The sequence below is a fragment of the Micrasema longulum genome, unplaced genomic scaffold (genome assembly GCF_059751315.1).
Source record: "Micrasema longulum isolate JH-2025_06_02 unplaced genomic scaffold, ASM5975131v1 h1tg000346l, whole genome shotgun sequence".
NCBI lineage: Eukaryota > Metazoa > Arthropoda > Insecta > Trichoptera > Brachycentridae > Micrasema > Micrasema longulum.
In genome coordinates, this window is record NW_028277549.1 from 239,728 (window position 1) to 265,485 (window position 25,758).

Genomic DNA, 25,758 nt, shown 5'->3' on the forward strand with positions numbered 1-25,758 from the left:
TTACTATTATTATTTTATTGAATTATTTTGTATTTATTTTTACTATCAATTAATTATGTAATCAAATTTTAAAATTACTATTAATTATAAATAACATATTGCCATGTATTATTAAATAACTTATCTGCATTCCATTTCTTGACATGTATAAATTTGTATTTTTTTATTTTTTTTATTATTATTTTGTATATTGTTTTGATTATTTTGTGTATTGCTTAATATGTTTATGAATAATTTGATTTATATATAGAAGAGCCCCGACTTAACACGGAATTTTCTAACAAGTCGAGACATAAACAAATATAATTGTTCTATGATAAAATCCTGTTGTGTGCATTAAGAAATATAATGATAGAAATTTTAAGACGTAGTAAAGCGCACTATTTGAAAAACCCAACCCTTAACCCATACGTCTCCCTTTCGTGTTCTGCTGCGGACGAGACGCTGAAGCGTCCTTAGAATTTCGCGAGAGAACACATTTTACTTGTCGAAAATCTAAATTTGATTTAAGGGAATGTCTCCCTTGAGATAAAGGGGGCGCTGGATTAACAGGGACAGCGTACGGGTGATAAAAAGGAAGAGCGTTGTTTCGATTCTACGGGAAAATACATTATGCGTTAGACAGTCATAATGCGCAAAAATAAGTGGCAAGCTCGAGAGGCCCGAATAAATATTTATGCAATGAAAACATGCGCTGATTTTTTTCTTGGAAAAAAGTCAGTCTTAGTATACAAAATACGAATTCCACATTCAGTTTTATACGGTTATCATGCCGTGTGTCGTTACAGATCGCATTGCGGCATCATCGAGGTTAATGACCTAATTTCCACGCTGTATTCATCGATTATTGTAATAAAATTAATTTCATTTTCATTATCATACCTTTATACGCACCAGATGGTGCATAGAGCACTGCATCGGTATATCAAATGTATATTACAAGAAGTTCATGTAAAGATATATCAAACAGATTTTGATTCATATCAATGAAAATTGTAAAACATTTCGACACTATTATGAAATGCTATGTTCCAACTCGAAATTTACTAATGCTTTTATTTTATATATCATATTATATTATTTCACTGGAATATACGACATGAGGTGCCTTTTTTCTCGGACTAGATTCTCGAGATGGTAGACATGAAATTTTTAATTTAAAAATTGTTTTTGAAGATAAAAATTTATTAATGAATGACCGCCTTTTTTGTAACCTAAAAACGATAGAAAGAAAAATGCACAAAAAATAATAACCAGATATAGTTCGCAATATTCATAGTCAGTCAAAAACAAATGCCCTATTTTTTTTCTCCTTTTAAGTGTTAAGAAATTAAAATGCAATTACGTTGTTTCAAAACTACACCCTCAACGATTATTTTGTCACTTTTTAATATAATCTCTGTCCATTTCCACAGTTTTGGTCCATCTATTGACAAGGGAATGTATTCTACTGTGTGAAAAGCCACAAACTTTTGAGTGCCCTGGTTATCGTTGAGAGAAATCGATACAATTTGTCTGGCAGTCACCGCAAATGATGTCATCGACTAACTGAATGTTGCGTGGAGTCGCTGCAGTCAACGGCCTGCTGCTTCGGTTTATTTCAGCCTTTGTCCTTCAGCTTCGTTACAGCGACGAACTCATCGTCTTACAGTGCTGACATCTACTGTTGCATCACCGTATACATTTTTCAGTCTTTCATGTATACGAATGGGCGTTTCACCTTCTGCATTGAAGAATTCAATCGCAAAACGCTGTCTTATACGAACATTGATGGGGGCTATTTTGCAAGCGACTGCAGTGCTGCCACCTGTTAACGCGCTACTGCAGTAGATTGTAGAAGGGTTGAGGAAAATCGCCAAATTTATTTTTTCTCTCAATTAACATTATTTCAGTAGAAAAAAATAAGAGGCATTGGTTTTTGACTGAACCTCGTACATTTAGCAGTTTGGAAATGTTCAAATCATTGTTTTATATAATGCAGAAATTAAAAAATACGGAGAAGAGTAAAGGTAACACAAAAATGTATGTGGCAAAACTCGTATGTGGTAAAAAATTACAAAATAACACAAAAATGTGAGATGACCGTAAATATCAACTGCACCCAGTACATTATTTTCTTATTAAAATTTATTTCAACAGAGAGGGAAAACATTTTTGAGAAGGGAATATGGAAGTCTAGGCATTTACAGGGCTTATGACCTGTCATTGGCTGGATTAAATGGCCACTTTACACACTGTGTAACATTCACCATTCTGCCCATGTTTGAACATCCACATTTCCTCAACTCTTCCATCTGTTGACTTTTGTGAAGTAAAGGAGCTGAAACCTTTATCACGTGGGTAAGATTCATCCGGCTGAACCCAATCACCTACTAGGCAACGCCCGAAAACAATTTTCCAATTGTTATACTTTATACCAGGTAGTAATTCAACAATGTGTGAGTACGCCCAAATGCTTGCAGACTGGCTGGATTTCCTCCTTAGGGAATTGTATTATTACATTGTATTAGAAATCACTTAAGCTCATGATTCGAGAAATATTACACACAAGTTTCCCGGAATAGCACCGAACCATTTGATTTCGGAGGAGTGGCGAATGAATGGCTAAAGTTGGTACGGAGGGATCGTAGATCGTACCAGTAACAATACTGAACTACTGAGCGTTGAACACCTACGGACATAAATAATAAAGTTCACCGTGAACTTGTACTTCGGCGCACGCTACTTCCGGGTTCTATCGGGAGCTTCCGGTCTAAACCTTATCCTAAAACACTAAGATTGGGTGAATTGGTCGATATTAAAGGGCCACACAGACCCATTTGGTTCGGGAGTTTGGTTTTTATCAGACAATCAACATACAGCATTTGCCATGATTTATCTTAACCAGCAAAAATCTAGTTTACCGTACGGAAGTGACTTAAATATCTTATTTGTTTATTTTTCCATACACATATTATTTACATAGAATTTTAATTACAAAAATACACTTTAGAAAAATACATCTTAAAATTAAGCTATAACATAAATTGGAAAAAATGCCCACAAAGACTTCAGCGTCTGTGCGTGGGCCATTCCTTTAAAAGGTTAATAGCATATTAATATGGTATGACATAAAAAGAAAAGAAGAGAAAAGAAAAATAAAAGAAAAACCAAATTAACATATGCTGATATAACGATATTATTTTTTTTAATGATAGATGGATATTACGGTTCGGTTCTGTTCGGCGGATTATACAGTTCTGTGTGTGAAATAGGACCATAACGCTGGACGAGTGTTCTCTACTCGATGGCTGCTCTCAGGTAAAAATCCTGATTAAGGAAATCAAGCGGAGATAAGTCTGCCTCGTTGTGTAGTGGTTGGCGTATTATGAATTAATTTTTAGTTAAACTATGTAGGAGTTACGCCGAAATAATACGTATTTGTGATTTTTATATTTAGATAAATATTATTTTTTTAAATTAAAAAAAAAACTTAACTAGCCCTTCTGCGAAGTTGCGACATGTCGCTTAATAACTTTTTTCCTTTCCAGCGTCGATATGATACATTCCCTTGCAGTAATACTGCAAAGGAAATGTAAAACCCCAACCGAAATACTCCCTTAAGGGTGGCGATAAAAGCGGAGAAGTGGGGAAGGGGTTGGTAGTGACGTCACAGTCGAAGGTTATTTAGGAAGGCTTTCGGGGGACCGCAGTAAAATAAAGGAAGCCATCGTGAAATTTCGCTATTTTTAGTATGAAGAATTACGAAAAGCCGAGAGATTGTATTGGTTTAGTAAATTTTTAATGACGATACGCATATTAATAGAATCAAGTAGGCTCCAGTAAATCGGGAAAGGGATGTTTTTAATTGGGAAAAAATACATTGAAATAAAATTAGAAAACTAGAAGTATAAGTAATAATGTTATAAATGATATATCGCTCGCTTCGAAAAGTAGCGTGGATGCATGGACAGAGAGGTAATTATTATTATGCGGATATAGAGTCAATGTTAAATATTTCTGGTCTACAAAAATGTAGAACTAATATTGATTCCGTATATATGTTCGGCATACTAAATGGTATAATCGATGTTCCATCATTACTGGGACAAGTAAAATTAAATATTCCGACTTGTAGGCTGAGAAACAATAAAGTCCTGTACATCGATCTGCATAGAACAAACTATGGCCTTAATTCTCCAATGACCCGTCTTTTTCGTATTGTTAACTCAAGACAAGATCTGGACTTTTTTGGTTTAAGTTTACAACGATTTAAACGAGCACTAAATAAATAGTCCGGATCTTGTCTCGATGCCCCGCCCCTTATGTTTGTCAATGCTTCTTTTCTTTTTTAAAAAAATTTTCAAACTATTATTTTATTGTAATATTTAAACCTTATAAATTGTATACATGGACAATGTCCGTTAACAAATAAATAAATAATAAATATAATGTTGAAATATGAAATGAAAACCAATTGTTTATTGTATTTTAAACTATTCCTTTCTAACTATGATCGTAATGTGTATAAGTGACTTAATACTCTTTATTTATTATTGTATACACAATTCATATACATGGACTGTATGTCGTGCCTTAATTTTCTATTGTGAATTTTATTTAAACATGTTTTTGAAATGAACTAATCGTATATGTACATTGTATTTGACAGTCGGGCTGTACTGTATATTTAACTAGAATAAATCATTTAATATTATTAATATTTAAAGCATTAACTTTGTGGTCAAACATTTTACTAAATGTTATTAAATATTTGTATAAAACCACTTACCGACTTTTCTATGTCTACCGGTTTCGAGACCAACCCGTCTCTTCGTCAGGACACCAATTAAACTCCATCCCCTCTACTTTTTCCATTAATTCTCGAACAAGAGAATATGTTCATAATTTAATCAATGCATGTTTGTCCTAATCAGTGCATGTGCTTATTCAAATGCGTGTCGTGTTGGTTTCATATTTTTGTGAAACAACTATGGTGAAGGTGTATAGTGGGTTTTGCATGTTGGTTTGCATTTGGTTTCATTGGTGTCCTGACGAAGAGACGGGTACGTCTCGAAACCGGTAGACATAGAAAAGTCGGTTAGTGGTTTTGTACAAATATTTAATAACATTTAGTAAATAATTAAACTTCATAGATTTTCACGGCCTTTTAGATGCATAATTCCTAGAAGAAAAAAAACATTCAAAACAAATTGTCTTAGCTGGAGATATCAACATAAATATACTAAGCTGCAAATCTGCTGTAATTGAATACAGTAATCTTCTTGTGCACTATGGATTTATCCCGATCTAGCCAAATCCTCATTTAAAATAATTCCTGTTTTGATTGTTATTATTATGTTCCTCCCTCTTTATTTTCTGCTTCTGTTTCTTAAATATAATATTTTTTAATATAAATAGCAACGCGAGTAATTTTCAGTCCTGATAACGAGGAAGCAACCTCGGAACCGCTCGACGTATAATTCTGAGGTTAAAGTGGTTTACACAAATTCATAAATAAAAAAAAATGTATTTCATACTACAAAGTGAAAAATGTTTTTGATATAAAAAAATGAATAATTACTCTTCTGTTACAGTACGATTTAAGCAATAGGCATTTTAAGATCTAAGCGAAAGATATAATAATTGTAATTTAAATATTAGTTTAATTTTTGCAATACAACAGGCCTTGAGACCCGATTGCAGTAGTGAATTAAAACACAGTATACCCGTACTTGAAAAAAATACATTTTAAATTTTTGTGTTCTCATCGGGAATCGAACCCAGAACCATACATTATTTTGTTTGTTTATTTTTCCATACATATATTTACAATGAATTTTTATTATACAAATACACTTTGAAAAAATACATCTTAAAATTAAGCTATAACATAAATTGGAAAAAATGCCCACAACGACTTCAGCGTCTGAGCGTGGGCCATTTCTTATTTAATTATTAATAAGTTTATAGCAAATATATATGGTATGACATGACCATGAAAAGAAAAGAAAAGAAAAACAAAATTAACATATGCTGATATTATGAAAACAGGATTTATTTGCAGTATGCATGTGAGAGTCAAGTGTCTTAACCACTACACCACAAAGGCCGCCATTTGTATTTATACTGTATAAAAACTAATGAAATTTATCAACAAAAAAATCTTGGTAAAAATTTCAGTGAGTCATACATACTCGTATTTACATAGCGGAATATTCACCGCACACTGCTGAACATTCATTCGTAATAAAGATAGGAGGATGTTACCGATGACGCAGCATTTACTTTCCTAGGGAAGGTTCTGGTTCTACATGCTAGAAATTAGGAAAAGGGGAGATCCGTGACCAACCCCAGACCCGCGTAAATGGGCTCTATGATTCACTGGAGGGGAATTCGGAAAACCTTTTTCTAAGAACAAATTCAATCTAAGGTTTCATTTATTAGATGAAAAAAACGTTACGTATAAACCAAATTGAGTCATGGAAATACTTTATTATGGTAAATTCGTTTAAGCTTTTTTTTACCAGTGATCAGTCTTATGCTTCAAATGCCAGACCAGGGACGATAAAATATTGCGGTGAATAACTTTCTAATCAATATTTTATGACGAACTTGCCAGTAATCCAACCCGGGACCTCGAGCATGGTGGGCGAGCGCGACAGTCACCAAACTACAAGTCATACGTATATATATTAGGTTTTCATATAGAGTATTTTTACCTGAGGGTAGCTGTTAAGTATAAAACAGCATTGATCGATATTATTCCTGACCGATCACCTTTATTTCCCATCCAAACATTGAGATAGAAGATTTATAAAAATAGAACATTTAGATTTGGAACAAAATAAACAAAATTTTGACATTACATCACATGGCACAATAATTCTTGTAATCATCGCGTGTCGTTGTGAAATTTGTTAATCATAAATAGTTAAATATCACAATCATAGTGAACTTTCATCATCCAGTACACCAATATTGAAGAACATCCTTATCGTATCAAAGGGAGGTCCATTATCGTGCTCCTTTCCTTTATTCAAATACTCCAACTTTGTGCAAAGAAAATGTTATTCGTTTTTACATTATGCAGTCCGCTTATCGTTAGCAGTAGCCATCGAGTTTAAACCACTTGTCCAGGGTACACATTTTGTTTTACACAGATAATTGTATCCTTCATACGACTAGACAGAGAAATAAATAAATTAAAAATATAGAAATGAAACTAAATTGAATCATAATGAAACTTAACACAGTTGGTAACATGGCCAACTGAGAAACTGGCATCAGGGATTGTATTCCCGCCAGTTGCAAGAAAAAATCCAAGCGGGATTTTTTCTCAATATTGATCTGGGTGTTGTGGTTTTTTTTTCATAACTTTCTTTCACATTATCTCTTTCCACCTGCTGACAAACCTCAAAAATAAAGCGAAATCGGTTTTTATTCATGTAGGCATTTGCTACAGTTTGAAATTCAACTATTTTGAAATATATGTACACAATATTTTATAACTAACGAAAAAAAAATAGTATTTGCAGTATGAAAAAAATAAATTAAAAGGAATTCAACCAAATGAGTGTAAGAGGAAGCGACTAAAAAATAATATTACTCACATAATATATTTTACAACATTAATAAGGAATTAGAACAAAGTTAATTAATAGCGTCTTTTTAAAAACTTGTGAACTTTAATATAATGAGGAAGTTCACGCCTACGGAAATATGATTTGAAATATGTTTTGTTACGCGCGGTTAAAATAAGAGCATTAAATTATAAAGCAGAAAATCTTGAAAATGCATGAAAAAAATAATAAAAACGCACTACTTTGAACGACGTCACTAGATTTTATGTATCAACTTTTTAAATTTGTTATACTTTATTTTTTAATATGTTTTTTTTTCTCTTTCTACTCGGTATTTTGCTATGTTTTTTTTTTAAATATGCTTTTTGCTATACACATACATTTTTTTTTTTACTATGACTTTATATATGTTTCTCACTATGCATTCTGTTTTTATTTCGCATTTTACTGAGTTTCAAATTATTTTTATACACACAATTATATATTTTCAATGTTTTTTACTATGTTTTTGCTTTGTTTTTTTACTACATTTTTATTGTTTTCGCAATATTTTTTCCATGTTTTTACTCCATTTTTACTTTGTTTTTCACTTTGTCCTGTATCTTAATAACTGTTTCCATATATTGATTACTGTTTTTTATATTTTTTGACTGTTAGAACGGGGTAAATAACCCTAGTTAGGCAGTCAAAGCAACTTTGTATAAATTATAATTTTGTGTAATATAATGATAATAAATAAATAACTAAAGATAAGAGAGTCGTGAAAGATTTCCAGTTCGCAGTTCACAGTAAGTCAACGGACCAATCGGCAGAGCTGACCGAGAAGCAGCGAAAGAGAACTTCAGACGTCACACGCGGAGTAATTTCAAAAATACAAAACTTCATAAAAAAAATCATAGCACTGATAATACGATACATAATATATGGCTTTATTTAATAGCCTATTAACAAATTATACATATTTTTTAAACCAATGAAATTCTTTGTTGGAATTTAGAATTTATGAATGATTTATTTTAGATATAAAAACAACATGATCTTCACTACATTACTATTTTCGTTTGAACCGAATAATGAATAGGGCAATACACATAATTAACTTTAAGAAATATGTGTATATAACTTTACCAGGTATCGGCATTAGACGTCATTCGCGTTGAATTTTCCTTTTAATCATGAAAATTCGAAGGCTTACCTGGAAAAAAGAAAATAAATTGTTAAATAAACACATTTAATAATAATAATTTACATTTAAATTATTGGGGTCCCAAATAGACAGTAATATAAAATAGCAAGCAGTACTAGGGACCTCACTTTACACAATGGAAGGTCTAGTTTGACATGAATACGCTTTCACAATTTTCCATACCTAATTTCAAAAGCCATTAAGTAATTAATTCGTCCATTAAATACTCCGATATATTTTTCCACTCGTCTATTACTAGCTTGCATGACTTATGCTCATATTTAGAGACAAATATCACGATGAATAAAGTTTACTTGTGACATAGGGCACTGCATTCGAAAAGAACATGCGGTGTATATCGATCATATACACCGCATGTTGGCAAAAATATTGGTTTCCGTTGTCCTCTTCGCTATACCAGATGAAGTTCCCTTTTTTAAGTACCAACTTGTAAAAACAATTATACCACGAATTCATTCATTAGACGTACCTGAAGAAGTTATAATAGACTCGGTATTGATGTAGACATTTTTAACTGCACGTTGCATTTGTACATAAAATTTCTTCATGGAGTTGATTATTTGGGATAGTTGCTGAATGTATATCTTGAGTGGTTTGCATATGTGCTATGCATATGTGCCCGCATGTAATGTATATGTTTGTGTATGTTTTATATGTGCTTTCATGTGTGTGTGCGTGGATGACTCAAGGTGTGCATTCAGTATTTTTATTTTTTACCAATGATAACCTCCATGGAAAACGCAAATATGAACAATTATTCTTTTATCACTTGAGTTTCTTATTTAATTATTTTTTTGTCACATTTAGTGTTAAAATCTTTTGCATAATTTATGAAAACTTAATTGGTCTTTTTATGTTATAAAATCGTTTTTTTATTTACTTTTTTTGTCTTTTTACAATAAACATAACAATAAAACAGAGTAATAAAAAATAAAGCATAATTAAATATCAATGAAATACATATTATTAGAAAAATAATAAACAAAAAAATCCCACAAAAGCATAGCCTGTTCGTGGGTATACAAGAAAATGTTAATGAATTTTTGCTCCTCAAATAAATAATGGACATTTATAATATTTTTGTATAACAGAAGAAAGAAAAAATAAAATATTCTGTAAAGGATTTTATGGTATTTTTTTTATAGTAATTAAAAAAGGATATAAAAAATATTTTTTTAAAAAACACAAAAATATTCCTTTTTAATACTTTTTATGTATGACTATGTTTTCTGAAAAAAAATGTCTTTAAAGCAGTAAAGTCAACAGTACTGACATGTGTTCCTACAGCAACGGAGATTATTCAAAAACCGAGCGATGATACTGAAGAGGGCAACACCAACAGCCGTGAGATTGACAGGTCCGAAATCCTCTTTAACCCGCAACGCGTAGTCCGCTGCAACGTCAGCTCGGACAAGATGTATGCTATAATACCACTCCTGACTTGAGTTGACACACTTGCCATGTCTGCCTGGATCATGTTATGACTATACCTATTGTTAAGGTTAAGTTAATTCAATGAATCAAATATCATTAATGCCAATGAATTAGGGTTTTAATAAGCCTATTAATAGCTTTTTTTTTACAGTCTCACGGAAATTTAAAGTGATCAGTCTTGGGCATCAAGTATCAATCCAGGGACAGTAAAATATTGCAGTCAAAGTGCATTCCTCCACATACCCGAAACCGTTTTAAAGACCGTAAGTCATGCCGTGTTATCGGTTTCACTCGTACAAAAAGCAATGTTTTTTCGTAAATAAACAAGTAACTCTTTTAAAATTTTGAATTTCATGTATGGCTATTTTTATTGAATTTAACTCTAGTCCTTTCGGCGCGCCTTTCATTGTGTTTGGAAAATTTTATGTAGGGTCTTTGTCGAATATTGTCATTCATCCTCATGACTATTTAGCAAACACGAATGGTAGCAAAAACTGAATTTACTCGTATCACAATAGCCTATTTCCATTAGAGTAATTTTATAAATTTACGATAAGAGTATCATTAAAAATAAAATTTCCTAGCTCCGACGCCCTTCATATGTCCTGGATGAACATATTAAGTTCTCCAAAACGAAAGCCATTTTCAGGAGGAGTGTACAAGTCTGGATTTTGTCTAAGGGAAGAGACCATTGCAGGAGACTGCTGCGAGATATTGTATAGACTAATATACTATTAAGCGTGTTGTCCAGGTGCCCTTTGAAATATATGTATGTTTATGTAATAATATTTCATTTTAATTTTTGCTATTATTTAATTATGTACGTGCTTCCACTTTCCATTATGTTGTATCCCAACTCAAAACAGGGGCCTTGGCTTCATAGAGTTTGGTATACGTTATTATTATATTTTTTGTAATATGTATGTATTCGTATGAATAAATGAAAAAAAATATATATATATATACATATAAGTCATCAGTAGATGAATTATTTTATCACGCAGTAAAATATTACAATGTAAAACCACCTTACAAGCAAATATTTCATGCTGACTTTTCCAGGAATCAAATCCAGGATCTCAAGCATAATAGACGAACACGCCATCCACTACCCTACTACGCGGACTTTTCTTTATTCAATTTCTTTTTTCAGGATTTTTACCTGAGATTAGCATTTGAGTCAAAAATACTTGTTCAGGATACAGGTTCTATTCCACACTCAGAACTGTATTATGCAAGCGCCCGAACAAAAATATAAAATCTAAAATACCAGTAAAAAAAAAAAAAAAACAGGGGTATGAGAAGTTACTGGGTTTTTTAGTTTAAAAAAAAACAGGGTGCTATAGTGGTTGGACATTCTAAATCTAATGGTAAAAAATAAATACATGTTATGCGTTCATTTTTAAAAAAACACACAAAAAAGTGCTCGTTTTATGGTGAAGATAAATACTTGCGTTTAATTGTTTTTGACTATTAGATTTAGTGTTTAATTACTAAAGCATATCCAATTACTAAAGCACCCACGCTAATTATATCCGAAAGAAAGTAGTTTGAACAAAGTTAAAGTTTAACAATCGCCATTTACGGCATCTGCGGTGGTGGCATAATATGCAAATTAACCTCCCGTACTGAAGGATACAATCAATCAGTCCTTTTCGTACATAAAATATTCGCTAGACGTACAACCCATTTCTCAAGCAACCTTTTTAGACGCAGACCTCCTTTAAGTTAGTAATTACCTACAATGATAAACTTATACATTTTATGTTTCTGGGTATCTAAAAAAAATACGGTAAAATAGTTCAAAAATTGTATTTATTATTGAAAATAACGCTCACTCAAAAGTTCGTTAAATTAGTTTTTTTTATAAAATGTATTACTGTAAATGTAAATATCGTATAGTACCTAGTAATTCGTATGGCTTTTAATCGTAGAGTAATAATAGGCTACTGGCTAATAAAGTCGCCTTTACAGTAATACAACGGATCGCCGGTACTCAGTTTGAGAATTGCAAGCGCAAACAGAAACCGTCCGTTGCACGTTTATTATTAAACTAAAATCCAAACTTTTGGAACCCTTGTATTGTTATTATTTTTATTTTTTGCACCACAAAAGGCCAGGAGCCCATTGTTCTATAAATTAGAGCAAAAAGTCTTCTCCATAAAGTTATGAGGAAGTTTCGTGCTACGGGAAATTAGATCTAAAAATGTTTTCCTACGCGCGATAAAAATTATAATACAGCGAATTTAATGGAAAATAATTTTAAAATATTGATTTTTATAAAACTACTAGTTTGATAAGCCACAAAATCTTGTGAACAACATAACCAATCAATAACAACATAACCAATCAACAAATCGGGTTGTGGTCCCGTGGCTAGTGTTGCGGACTCACGGATCAGAGGTCCGAGGTTCGAACCCCACTCTACCCCAACTTGTTTCCATTTTCGAATAGTGAGTTATTTACAATTTATGGCCGCTAAAATTGAAATATTTGGGTAAATTATAAGAACGCTATTTTTTTTTTTTAATATAGCCTTGTTATGTGTCGTGATAGATTTCCAAGTTCCGAGCAGCCATTTTTTTCACAGTTTAGTGAATTTTGGCAGCGACGGGGTCCTATTTTTAAATGTAAAATGGAGAAATTTCAAAATTAAAAAACATAAAAATAAAAATAAATCATTTTCGGATGAGTTTGACAGTCTGACAAATTAAAAATATTTAAAAAAAAAAAACATTGATCTTTCTCATTGATCATGCAAACATTTAGCAGTTGTTAAAGCTAAAAAAATCATAATAAATTCACAACTAATGCTTGTTTTTCCAGGACCTATAAATAATTGTACCTACTTCAGAGACAGTACGCTAAATATTATGAAATATGCACAAACAGATATTGGATGTCAAAGGAAGTGTAAACTTCACAAACGAGAAAACATTGTTTACTCAAAAAAAGGATATACAACAAAAAAATTCCCTTCTCAAAAATTTTTCCCTCTCTGCTGAAATGAATTTAAAAGTATTTCTGGCAGGTTTCTAGAACAAACTAGTGTGGCTGCTCAGTGCGGGGTGGGCCACCCTTAATGACCCGTGTCATTAAGTGATACGATAGCTATAAATCTGGATAGGGGTTGAGATTAGCCAAAACTTAATATCATATTCCAAACACATCACCTATATTGGAAAATCGATCGAGAGAGCATTAGCCATATTGGGGTTAAACGTTATATAAAATAGTCGGTTTGAAACTGGTCGGCAAAATGGAGACTAAGGCGTATGGTATGGTTTGTTATAAACTACCAAAATTATTTCGATATTTAAGCCCTTTATACCTAGTATATTTATTTAAGAACGCGAACGATCGACTGACAGTTTAACTTAGGGATTTGCTGACCCCGAGAAACGGGGACATGAGTTTTAAATATTGAGTTTAAATGGGAAAATATTTACGGTTTGCATAGCTAACACGTATGTATTTAGGTTCGCAGATTTAAGGCTAAGGTATAATTAAAATTGAGAATATATTTTCATTTTTTCTATGATAAATTTTGTTGCCCTTTAATAATAAGGAATATTTTTATGTTTTTGTATATATATTATTTCCTTTTTTAACTTTACTTTTTTAATCTATTGCAGAGTATTTTTTTTCTCATTCTAATGTTATATAAAAATATCATAACTGTCTATTTATTATAGGAGTAAAAATTCATTAACATTTTCTTGTTTACCCCCAACAGGCCGTGCTTTTGTGGGATTTTTTTGTTTACTATTAACATTTATTTCATTGCAATGTAATTATCCTTATTTTTTTAAATACTCTGTTTTACCTCTTATGTATATTGTAAAAAAACAAAAAAAAAACAAAATAAAAAAAATATATATATATATAAATTTGGTTTATTGACAAACACCTAAGGTTAAGTAAAAGTCTAGATATCCATATTTTATATCATTACATAAGAGTATTACTATCGATTTGAATTGTATAAGCATCGTTCAACGAAAAACACATGTCACAAAAAAGCTCTTGCTAAAACAAAGGAAATTCATAGCTAGTCGGGATGTGAACCAAAGAACAGAAAAATGGATAAAATATTTTTGAAATTTCAAAAGTTTTTATTGACTATAAAATTAATTCACAGATTTAAAAAAAAAATATTATTAGTATTCAAAAACGTTTATATTAATTACTATTCGATTCTCAGTTTTGCGTTATATATTTATTTGATTCCACATCAGAAGGTTGCGTGTTCAAATCACGTCAGGGTCACCACTTTGGAGGTAGGCGAGGCAAGGGAAAGAATACGACGCGTGTGTGCTTGAACGTGTCCTTATATTGACTGATTGTTAATTGGAAGTAAGCGGGGGGTGAAGTAACCGTCACATATATTTTCATTTATTTGTATTCAGAAATTTGCCTAATGCAATTTCTAGTTGTAAGATCATGATATTGTCTCAAAATCAGTGTTTTCCAAATAAAAACTCATTGGGAATGTAAAGATATAAAAATGTTTAAATAATATAAAACTCACTAGAGAGTGGAATGCATCCTTTGTCTAAAAACATTTGAACATACTCGTAACTGTAAATTTAAAATATAAAAAAATCCCATAAGACGATTTGTCTGCATTGTTTTTATAGGCTGAAAAAAAAATTGAATTGAATAAAGGGCTTTTTTATACTAAGAAGTGAGAACATCTTTTCAGTAACATTATACGTCCATCGATCTTCCAAACACCAGAAATGTAAATGATATGTTATATTTTTCGCTACCTCGATAACACATTGTTGTGATTTATTCGTTCCCATCAAAATGGTGATACAAAAATTATTCATGAGACTGAAAAGAAGGGGCAGATGTAGACAAACTATGTAAACACAGCGCATATGAGATGGAAATAGAAATTTTGGATAAATAACTGGGGTAAACTTACCGCGACCGGATCGTAATATTATAAATGTAAATAGAGTCAAAATAAAAATGAAAAAATTCAGGACATTCCCCATGTAAGATTGGCGTACACTGAAAAAACTTTATTTTATTTTCAATTTTCCGAAATAGACTCACTCCTATATATTTCCAGAGACGAAAGAGCTATCATTAATATATAGTGACCGACCGAGGTTTCGGTTTCGGTCAGTTTTGGCCGAAATTTCGGCTCAGCCGAAACCTGCGGTCGGGATGTGTCGGATTACGTTCGGCTGTACTCGGGTGAAAAATTATCACACATTAGCCTAACGTTTGTAATATCCACATCTCCACAATTTTCGGAAGTTGAATATATCTAGTTTAAGTATCCGTGATTTCACATTTTTAAGTTATTTGTTAAAGGTATATAAAAAATGCTTTATTAAGATAATTACATAAATATTTAGAACTAAAATATTTTTTTAATTAAATTAAATTTTCCATCAAAATTTATGCTTTTTTAATTGATTTAAAATATTTAAAGGCTTTCCATTCCTTTTATCTCTTCAGGTAACTCATTGTATAGTCTTAAACCCTTGTACAGTGAGTTTTGAGATAATATTTTTCTCTTCATTAGAAATCATATCTTTTTTAATCTCTAATTTAATTTGTATGGTATTCTTTGTAAAATTTTATTATTTGTTGACCCCACATACCTTGTGTAGGAAATAGACATGGAAAAGAAAATTTGCAATATTATGAAATTGAGGGTTGGTTTGCGATAAATGCATTATCTGAATATAATATACAAAGAATTGTTTTTGGTCATGCCATTGTTGTTTTTGAATTTTTAGTGCGAATGCAAAATTTACTCAAAAACCTTTATTTGATTTTCCGCGTTAAAAAGCTTAATATAAAAGCAAATCATATTAACTCAGGGAAAATAATACCTAGCGGGGAAACAACTCTTATAGGGTTAATTAATTTTATATTAAGAGCTTGCAGAGAATAAAGATTACGAACTTAACATTAAGAAGAACAGCTTATCCTTTGAAAGCATAAGATAATCTTTACATCAAGGTAAAATAAAAATTTCGAGGATTTTTAATGAATTTTAAAGGAAAATACAGCATTTAATAGATCCTTTAAAACCTTAAGAGGAATTAAAATTGAACGCTTTTGATTTTGAATTATTAAACTTCATATGAAGTATTTTACTACTACTAAGCCCTTAATGTATGTGTTAGAATATCGAAATAATAAAGACTTAAAAGTAAGGACATGGAAATATTTCGCATTGATTGGTTATTGTTAACACGAGTTTACGTGAATTTGCGACGTTACGTTAAATAATTTACCTACGTATTTTGATTCACCTTTCCCTGCACATAATGCGGAAATAACTCATATTTGTCCTCTACCATCCTCGTCGGTACAATAAATATGCATAATTTAGCGTGTAAAGTGAATTAGTGGTGTTTTAATTGACCACGTGGAGACCAGCTGGTGTGTGCACATCCGCTAGACCACACCAGCCAGTAGCCGGAGACCGGTAGCCGGGTGAACAGTTGCTGGTGGTCAATGGCTTATTACACAAAGGTCGGTCGAGTTATTTCAAAGGTTGAAATGAGTGAATTAGGAACAAGACATCGCACAATATTACAATTTTTACATATTTTTAAAGGTATTTATTTATTATTCAATAAACGTTGACATATTTATACAAAGTAACTAAGTTTGTTTATTTAGACCAGGGCTGCATTCAGCGATCATGCATATTTTATGTATTTAAATGTTTTTGTTTAGATGGTAAATTTACAGATTAACTTAAATTAACTCACCTACTAGCATAAGAATATGATTAATTGAACGTAGTTATGCAGAAAGCAGCCAGCCATAGAAAAGTGAAACTGAGATAATGGCACCTTTATAAAAATAGTGAATAATCAAATCTACACAACAGTTGGAATGTTTTTTACTTTGACAAATGATAAACAAGGAATACATTAGTATTTTTTATATCACAAACAAGAATTTAATTATGTATTTAATGAATGATTTTTAAAGTACCGAAATATTTGTCTAGTGTGTTGGGTGTTTTCTGCTAATTGCGAAATTCCGTTTTTGTGATCGACACGATTTTCAGAAGGTGATTATTATAGTTTATTTTGTATAAAAGTGGTTTGGCGGTTTTTAGCACAACCTAAAATTGACCTTACTGCACCGCATAACACCAATATCTCTTTTTTTTTCAAAATTGTGGACTGGTTGCTTTCCACATTACTATGTTCAATTAATATTAATCTAAATACGCCTAAATTAAAAGTATTAAAAAAGATACATAACACACCAGTTGATTAACTCTATCCCTTATATGCAAATAGCAATTCGCTTAAAACATGGAGATGCTTCCAGGTTCCTTGAGGCTTTTTGGCAACTCATTAAACATTTTTAAACCTTTATAGTAAAGGTTGTTTTCAAAAATTTAAGGATAATTTTTTGGTACATAAAAAAAATTGCATTTTAACGTTGAAAATCAACATTTATTTTTGGTGGATCTCAATGAGATTATTTTCTTCATTTCCTTTCGACACATTTATTTCTTTTCGCTTGATTTTGGATAATGCAAAAATAATATTAAATCACGTTAATTATATCATCAATTCTTCTAAGTTAATAAAAATTAAATACCTGTAACTAAAAAGAGCTTCGCATTTGCACCACTAGGCGTAGTTTGACGTTTACAAAAAATAATATTTATATTTGAATATGAATTATTCTAAGCTTTGCTAATTACTCATGAACGAATATTTACCAATGAAAAATGACAAAATCGTTTTTGAAATATTTATCCCAAAGGTTTTTACACGTTTTCATGATACAAGCAGGCATTTTGGTTTCGATTCTAAACGTCACGCCTAGCTGACGGTCGAAGAACGACTAAATACGCGTTGGGCATGACTGAGCGTTTGGGTATGAGTTAAGAGTCATCATTTTTGAGGGTTCAGGGCACATGCCCTTGTGTATTAATAAGTCAATTCCAACAAACAATTTACATATTATATACACATTTTTTTTTGCAGTGTCGAGTTTATACATTAATTACATTATTAATTATATATGATATAATTTTAAAAAGAAAGGGGATAATTTAATAGAATATATATATATAGTAAGAAAAAACTTTAAATGCATATATATGTTAAATATGTTAAAATGTACAAAAAAATATAATTATACTCTTGACATATAAGATATATTCCTCAGTTTAGTTCCTAATAGTTAGTGTGTTTAAGGAAAAGAGTTTTGATCTAAATTTAAATATAAATATCTCCCTAGGGAGGAAATCCAGCATGTCTACAAACATTTGGCCATACTTAAAAAAATGTTGATTGAACTAACTGGTATGAGAAGTATAAAAATTGAAAAATTGTTTTCAGGAGTTGCCTAGTAGGAGAAATGGTTCAGTCTGATGACTCTCACACACATGATAAAGATTTCAGCTCTTTCACTTCACAGAAGTCAATAGATAAAAGAATAGAAGAAATGTGGATGTTTAAACATAGGCAGACTGGTGAATGTTACGCAGTGTGGCCATAAGTGGCCTGGCTTAAGAGCCAGCCAATGACAGGTCATTAGCCCTGAAAATGCCTAGACTTACGTTTTCCCTACAAAAAATGTTTTCCCTCTCTGATGCAATAAATTGAGAGTTATACGTTTTGCTAACCGATATCTCTATTCTTAAAAAAAAAAGTTTAGGAGCGAGAAAATTGTACTTAATTGTGTTGTTTATTACGTCTTTTTATTATTTATAAATATTTTTTAGTATTTTCTTAAGTATTATATTTTATATCTTGCCTCTTTTTTGGTGGAGTATTTTTTTATACATTTTATAATTTTTATTTTAATAAAACATATAATACATAATATAGTAGATATTATACTCTCAGAAGTTATTAAAAAAAAAACTCATTTGGGACCGTATATAAAAAGAAAAAATTTTGTGACAATACATAATATCATACATAGTTAATACATCCGAAATAGTAAGAAAACATAATATAAGAAACATAAAACACGGTACTTTACACCATCTATAAAATGACATTAATAAATATCACTATCAAAAAGATTTAAGTTATATTTTTTAATTGCGAAACTTTCGGATTTGCTATTTGACTTCTCGTGTTTTAGCTCATCGGGCAGTTTATTAAATTCGGAATGGCCATTGTATTTCGTTTTTTTTAAATGTCGGTACATTTTGTTATACACGTAATTTTATTAAAAAATTGAATTTAACATTACTTTTAAAATTTAGGAAAAAAAAGTTTTTCTATTCTTTTCACTATTTTGTACTTCTCAAAACGCAATATCAAAATAATAAAAGGCAAATTTTCCATACGGTAAATTGCATATTAAAATTTACAATGAAAATTGAAATAAAAATGACGAGTGAAACTGGCACAAGCCTTGTAACTAGTTGATGAATCTAACAGAATACTCGTAATATAATATAATTCACGTTTCATCGTCCAATTTCCTCCGTCCTTCTTTGACTACATAGATTTATTGGTTTATTTAAGGGCGGAAGGGGCGACTACCAATTCGTCCTTCCGTTTTTCGGTTGCAGACCAAAGGATATAATATCATTATATTTACCATAGATGAATGCACTTTCCACTTACATATATAACGCGATATACTTATGTACAAAAAACATACTCCACATACATATAATACATATATGTATTTTGGAATACGAAAGAGAAATATATTACATCTTTTTTAGACTTAAGGTTACAAACACTATGATGTAAAAACTTATAATATTAGAAATCAAACACTGATTTGAGACTACTGAACACTTTATTTTATTTTTACAAATATAAAAACAAAAATTTAGTGAAAATTGTTTCGCCTTGTTAGGGCATTTTCAAACGAATGTGAAGATTAGATGGATTGGTACTCTTTGGCTCTCGTGCTGTGAGAATTTTTTTCCCAAAGGTTGGCAACACTGATTGGTAGTGGGTGGTCTCCTGAACACAACGAGCATCGGCGACCTTCGTTAGTACCAAAACTTGACTCGTAGTGTTCGTTTCTGTGAAAGATGTCAAAAAGAAATCCCGCCAAGTGCGAGGTGCGCGCTGTCATAAGTTCCTTCTTCCGGAAGAAAAAACTCGATTCAAAACTAACGGAAGGGAATGTTGACAAAGGGAGCGTGTTTGTTGCGCGACAACGCCCGCCCGCACACGGCTAACGCCACCAAGGCGCGTTCGAACTCGTTTGGTTGGGGCATTTTGAATCACCCTGCATATTCCCCTGACAGCGCCTTCAGATTTTCATCTTTTCACCTTCCTGAAGACTCATATGGGTGGAAAAAAATTCTAACCTTTGAGGAGGTGAAAAAAGAGGTCTTGAAGTGGACGAAAGAGATGGCGGGAGAGTTCTATAAAGAGGGCATCAAAAAGATTGGGCCACGACTTACAACCTGCATAGAACGGAAAGGCGACTACGTGGAAAAATAAGTAATGTACTCGTTTATACAAACAATGTAATGTATTTTTTTATTTTTTTTCAAGTAGAAACATTGAGTACTCTTAATTTCTGGATTTGCCTCGTATTTAAAGATAACCAAAAAAACAGCAGGTGCGTATTTGAATAGAGAAGAATCGGAGAAATTTTATTTGAGTAATAGCATTATTTAGCCAGTGTTATTTTACGCGTCCAACCAAAAAAGAAAATTGACATAAAAATTATTCCAAAATAAATGTCCCACAAATAAAGCAATATCTCCTTTTATATCCATGTGCCATCTAAACCATTTTGAAAGTTTACCTTAAAAAATCTGATAAAGTGAAATGTTTCCCGTACAATGAGCACAAAACAATGCGGACCGTCGGCGTGGATTTATTTAGAGGCTAAAAAAACATTTTTAATTCTTTTGTTTCTGGACGGGCCCATATTTTCACGGTGCTTTGGTCGTGGCGGCATTGTCCAAATGGCGGCAAATAACAACATAAACATTACAAATATATTATACATGCTACATGGAAGCGCGCAATTAATTATCATGTGCATTTTGCATTTTTTGTGGATAAACGACGCATCAAAATTATTCCATACGTGGAAACAATTTCGAACTGTATTTCGCAAGTAATTTTTAATATTTTATCTCATGCTCTTTTCTTTTAGCTAGTATTTTATTTTATAAATTTATTTTATTTAAATCACACAAACGCCCGGGGGTTTTTACAAGTATGGTTCATAGATAAAAAATATAAAGTAAGAAAGAATTTTTTCAAAAACTTTATTAGGATTTTTTTATAGCTTACCATGAAGAAAGTTCCTCTGAAGTTTCGCGGCATGGCCCTGAAAAACCGTGTATTATAAACGCGAAAGTGTGTTTGTTTGTTTATCAGTGTGTCCTTCACGTCTCAACGGAGCAGACCGATCGACTTGATTTTTCGCACAGGGATTGCCGGAGAGATGGAAAGTAAAATAGGCTTCTTACTTTTTATCCCGAATTTTTTTTTTTAAATCAGTCAAAAAATACATTGTTATTATTATTTATTTATAATTTACGTACAATATTACATTTTCATTATTTTTTAAAAACATTTTTTAAAAACATTTTTTAAAACATTTTTAAAATTTTTATTACGGGACGGTCGGTAAAGATCCTTTACATTAAAACATATGATAACACTACATAGTTGTATAATAATACTTACTACTAACTTAAATATAAGGAGCGAAAAAAAAGTATGTATAATTTATGTTTTCAAATAATATTAAGAAAAATGTAAAAAAAGCAAAAAATAAGTAAATAATATCGCAATTATAAGATAAAAAATAAATACAAAACCGGAGTACCAAAATTTAAAACAGAAGTGTTTACATACAGTATCAATAATAAACATTATTTTAAAACGAGTAGGCGGTAAGGTAGGATGTCAAAAAGAATCAATTTGAAACGAATTCTTTGATATTCTAAGCAGTAAGGAGTTAAGAAAATGATTCAACTTCTAGATATTATGACAATTGCTCAAATAATCAAATTTAATGTTGCCAATGAAATTAACAAAATTATTCAAGGAATAGTTAAATAGATAAAGGTTTCAGCTCTTTTACTTCACAAAAGTCAACAGATGGAAGAGTTGAGGAAATGTGGATGTTCAAACATGGGCAGAATGGTGAATTTTACACAGAGTTTAAAGTGGCCACTTAAACCAACCAATGACAGGTCATAAGCCCTGTAAATGCCTAGACTTCCATATTCTCTTCTTAAAAATGTTTTCCCTCTCTGTTGAAATAAATTTAAATATGAACAACTCCCTAGGGGGGAAATCCAGCCAGTCTGCAAGCATTTGTACATACTCAAACATTGTTGAAAAGTTTAAATATTATAAATTAGGATAGTAATAAAAAATGAAAGAATGAGTATGTATATAAATATTGTGTTGTAAATATATGTTAGAATATGTTTATCATAAAACTTAGTAAAATAAAAAATAAGTTTTTTTTATTTATAATTGTATTTAGTTTTTTTTTCCGTTTTAGCGTTGTAGTAGGATTTTGGATTTGTTAACAGAATAACGATGATGCTACGTAACTATAGACTAACGAATCATATGTCTATCAAAACGAAAGTTAGTGGACTAAGCTAGTTTCAAACCCGATACTATTTACATATCATTCCATCGCGAGAATTCTTATTGATAAACAAAAACTCCCTTAATCGAACTAATTAATTACCAAAATATTTTCTCCCTAATACCATGTGAACGAAGCCGCTGGTAAAAACTAGTATACGTATATTTTAGAAAGTAAACGATATTACTAGTTTACAATATAAATTAAGAGTTTTCCATCAAAGAGGGTGACCGCAGTTCTCAGAACGGCGAGAAATAACAGCACCGGAATTAACCGAATCACAGCTAACATTTGAAAAGTCCTTTAGCGGTTTTGATGAAGTATCCACCCCCTCTTTCATCTCAAACCCCGATACAGAGATGGAGGCTTGATGGTCTGTAAATAAGCCACTTCGTATATTACCTACATATAAATTCCGCTCAACCAAACACGGGAACACAACCAACAAGCAGATATTATATTATATGAGTATTGAGCCCGACCGAATTTGAGTTCACAACGCAAATATGGACTTGGAAATTCATTGGGTTTCTAGTGGATTATTTCCATAGAATTTGGCCTCCATATAACTGTAATCGTTTAGATTCGTATGTTCGCAGTTCGTACATGGACGCGGGTCAATATCGTAATACCAGATTCATCACAAATATTGTATGATTTGGGCAGCAATCGAGTCGAAAACACTCGACTGGGATTTTTGTTACATTTCGCACACAACTGCATTCTTCATCCGCTCAGATACGGATAAAAAGTGAAATCGACTGAAAAATTCAGAATTTACATTTGATAAATGACAATGAAAGATAAACGCTGTAAAATAAAGAAAATACATTTAATATCGAGGGTTTACTGACAGAATGCATTAAGGGGGTTCTCTGGTTTGACAGTCGGATTTTCAACCATTTTTTTGGATTTTTTTGTGAGAACCAATGAAGAGATAGAAATTTGGTGTTTCTATCGTTTATTTTTAAGTGTTTCAAGATTATACATATTAATTTTAAGGTAAAAATATTCATAAGAACCAAAATTGTAGCACTCTGAAGACACCTCCCTCGAAAAAATGGACGCTCACTCTCTCCATAAAATCAGCTGATTGGCTTGTTTGAAACTAAAAAATTGTGTTTTAATCTGTAAGCTTTTATCTACTATTATGAACTGTTATGACTATTATGAAAATAAAATTGTATTTTTGACAGACTTCGGAACAAAAAACTTCGAATTTCATTTATTTTTTGTCAACTTTATATTTTTTTTCAAAAATAGAAATATTTAAAATTTCGGGGTGATAATAGTTCATTCCGTGCGTCTATATATGTTGAGTCGACCCTATAAATTTGAAGTGAATCGGATATGATGGAGAGAAGTTTGAAAAACATAGTATTGAGAAAACACGTTTAAGGTTTCAAGTATGGTTACAACTCATACCAGCGCTCAGAATAGCTGCCTCTTTTGTACTGCTGTATCTTTATAATGGCTTCGAATTAAAAAAAAATCACGTTACCAACATATTCTAGATATATTAAGGAAACAATGTATGCAAAAAAAAAAACGATTTTTAAACACTTCAAACCATTGAATATTTTATAGTTCTCTAGACTGGCACCTGAAGCGTAAGACTGATCATCTTACCTTCATGTGGCAAAAAATGATCAAGATATTTATTTATTTGACACTTTATATACATATACAATAAATATACATACAAAAGCGGGCATATTGCCTTAAAGCAATTTCTTCCTACCTACCCCAACCAACATATTGAATCTTACAATTTTATACAAAAATTAAAAGCAAAGATTAACAAAAATAAATATATATATAAGAAAAAAATAACACTATACTATGAAGAGAGGAGGGGGGATGGGAAGGAAAGAAGAAGGATAAAGGAACAATTTAAATATTTAGATAGTGACATTTCAATCTTGACTTAAATGTAAATAATGAAGGGGCGTCTCTAACATTAGTGGGTAGATTATTCCACAATCGAGCGGCTACTACTGTGAAAGAGGAGGAAAAAAAATTAGAGCGATGACAGGGTATTAAAAGGGTTCTCTCGTTACTAGAACGAAGAGATAGTCCGTGTAGTGAAGGAGGTTGGATAAGCTCTCTCGAATAAACAGGCGAAGTGGGATTATTTAAAATATTGTGAAGAAGTGATAGAATGTGAATGTTTCTTCTATGCCTGATACTGAGCCAGTGTAGTTGCATTCTGAATCGGGACTCTGAGTATTATTTTAATTATGGATTTTTGTGCAACAAATACACTATTAAAAACTGTGTCACTCGCACCACCCCAACCGATTATACCGTACTCCAAAATTGATTGGCACAATGAGAAATAATTCTTGAAAAGTTCCTGTACATTAATTATAGTTCGAATTGTTTCGAATATATATGTTAGTCTTTTAAGTTTGTTAGTAATATTTTCAAACTGCTGTTTTCACTTTAAATTTATATCAATAATAACTTCTAAGTATTTGACATTGTCTGTCCGATCCAATAACTAATACCGATTATTCGTTTTAAACCTCTCCATTCGATAATGGAATAAATGACTGAATATCTCCAAACCTTAATATCATCAGGCGAATGTTAAGTCTTGTAATAATTGAATAGTTCATCAAAAAACTGCTCTTTAAGGTGCTTTGAGAGACAATAAAGAGGAGCGTCATACTTGAGGAGCTGCCCAATCGTCTGAACTTCGATAAACTTCGAGTACCTATCGGCAATAATCGCATCTTTGATTAGTTTCCGGACTGTTGTTTTAGAAAACAATGCTAACAGCTTGACGAAAATTCGTATTGAAATGGATCGCCGATTTCTTGAGATATTTTAAAAATCAAACTGAACAAAATATAGAAGTTGTGGTAAATGATGCAATTTTACGTAAAAATGAATAAATGAATGCAACGCTTTTATTTCTATTGAATTCTATAAATTAAATACAGGATAAAAAACTCGAAAGTCATATACGTTGAAAAATGCATTCTAATA

At 31.5% G+C, this 25,758-nt stretch overlaps 1 long non-coding RNA gene across 1 annotated transcript; it reads right to left on the minus strand.

Moving 5' to 3' along the window:
- Positions 1-7,368: 7,368 nt before the first annotated feature.
- Positions 7,369-23,952, minus strand: LOC148282270 (uncharacterized). The gene is made up of 3 exons (XR_015822136.1): positions 23,787-23,952; positions 8,691-8,757; positions 7,369-7,394 (listed from the first exon to the last, which is right to left on the minus strand). It is a non-coding gene; the product is annotated as an uncharacterized LOC148282270 (long non-coding RNA).
- Between the last annotated feature and the right edge of the window lie 1,806 nt (positions 23,953-25,758).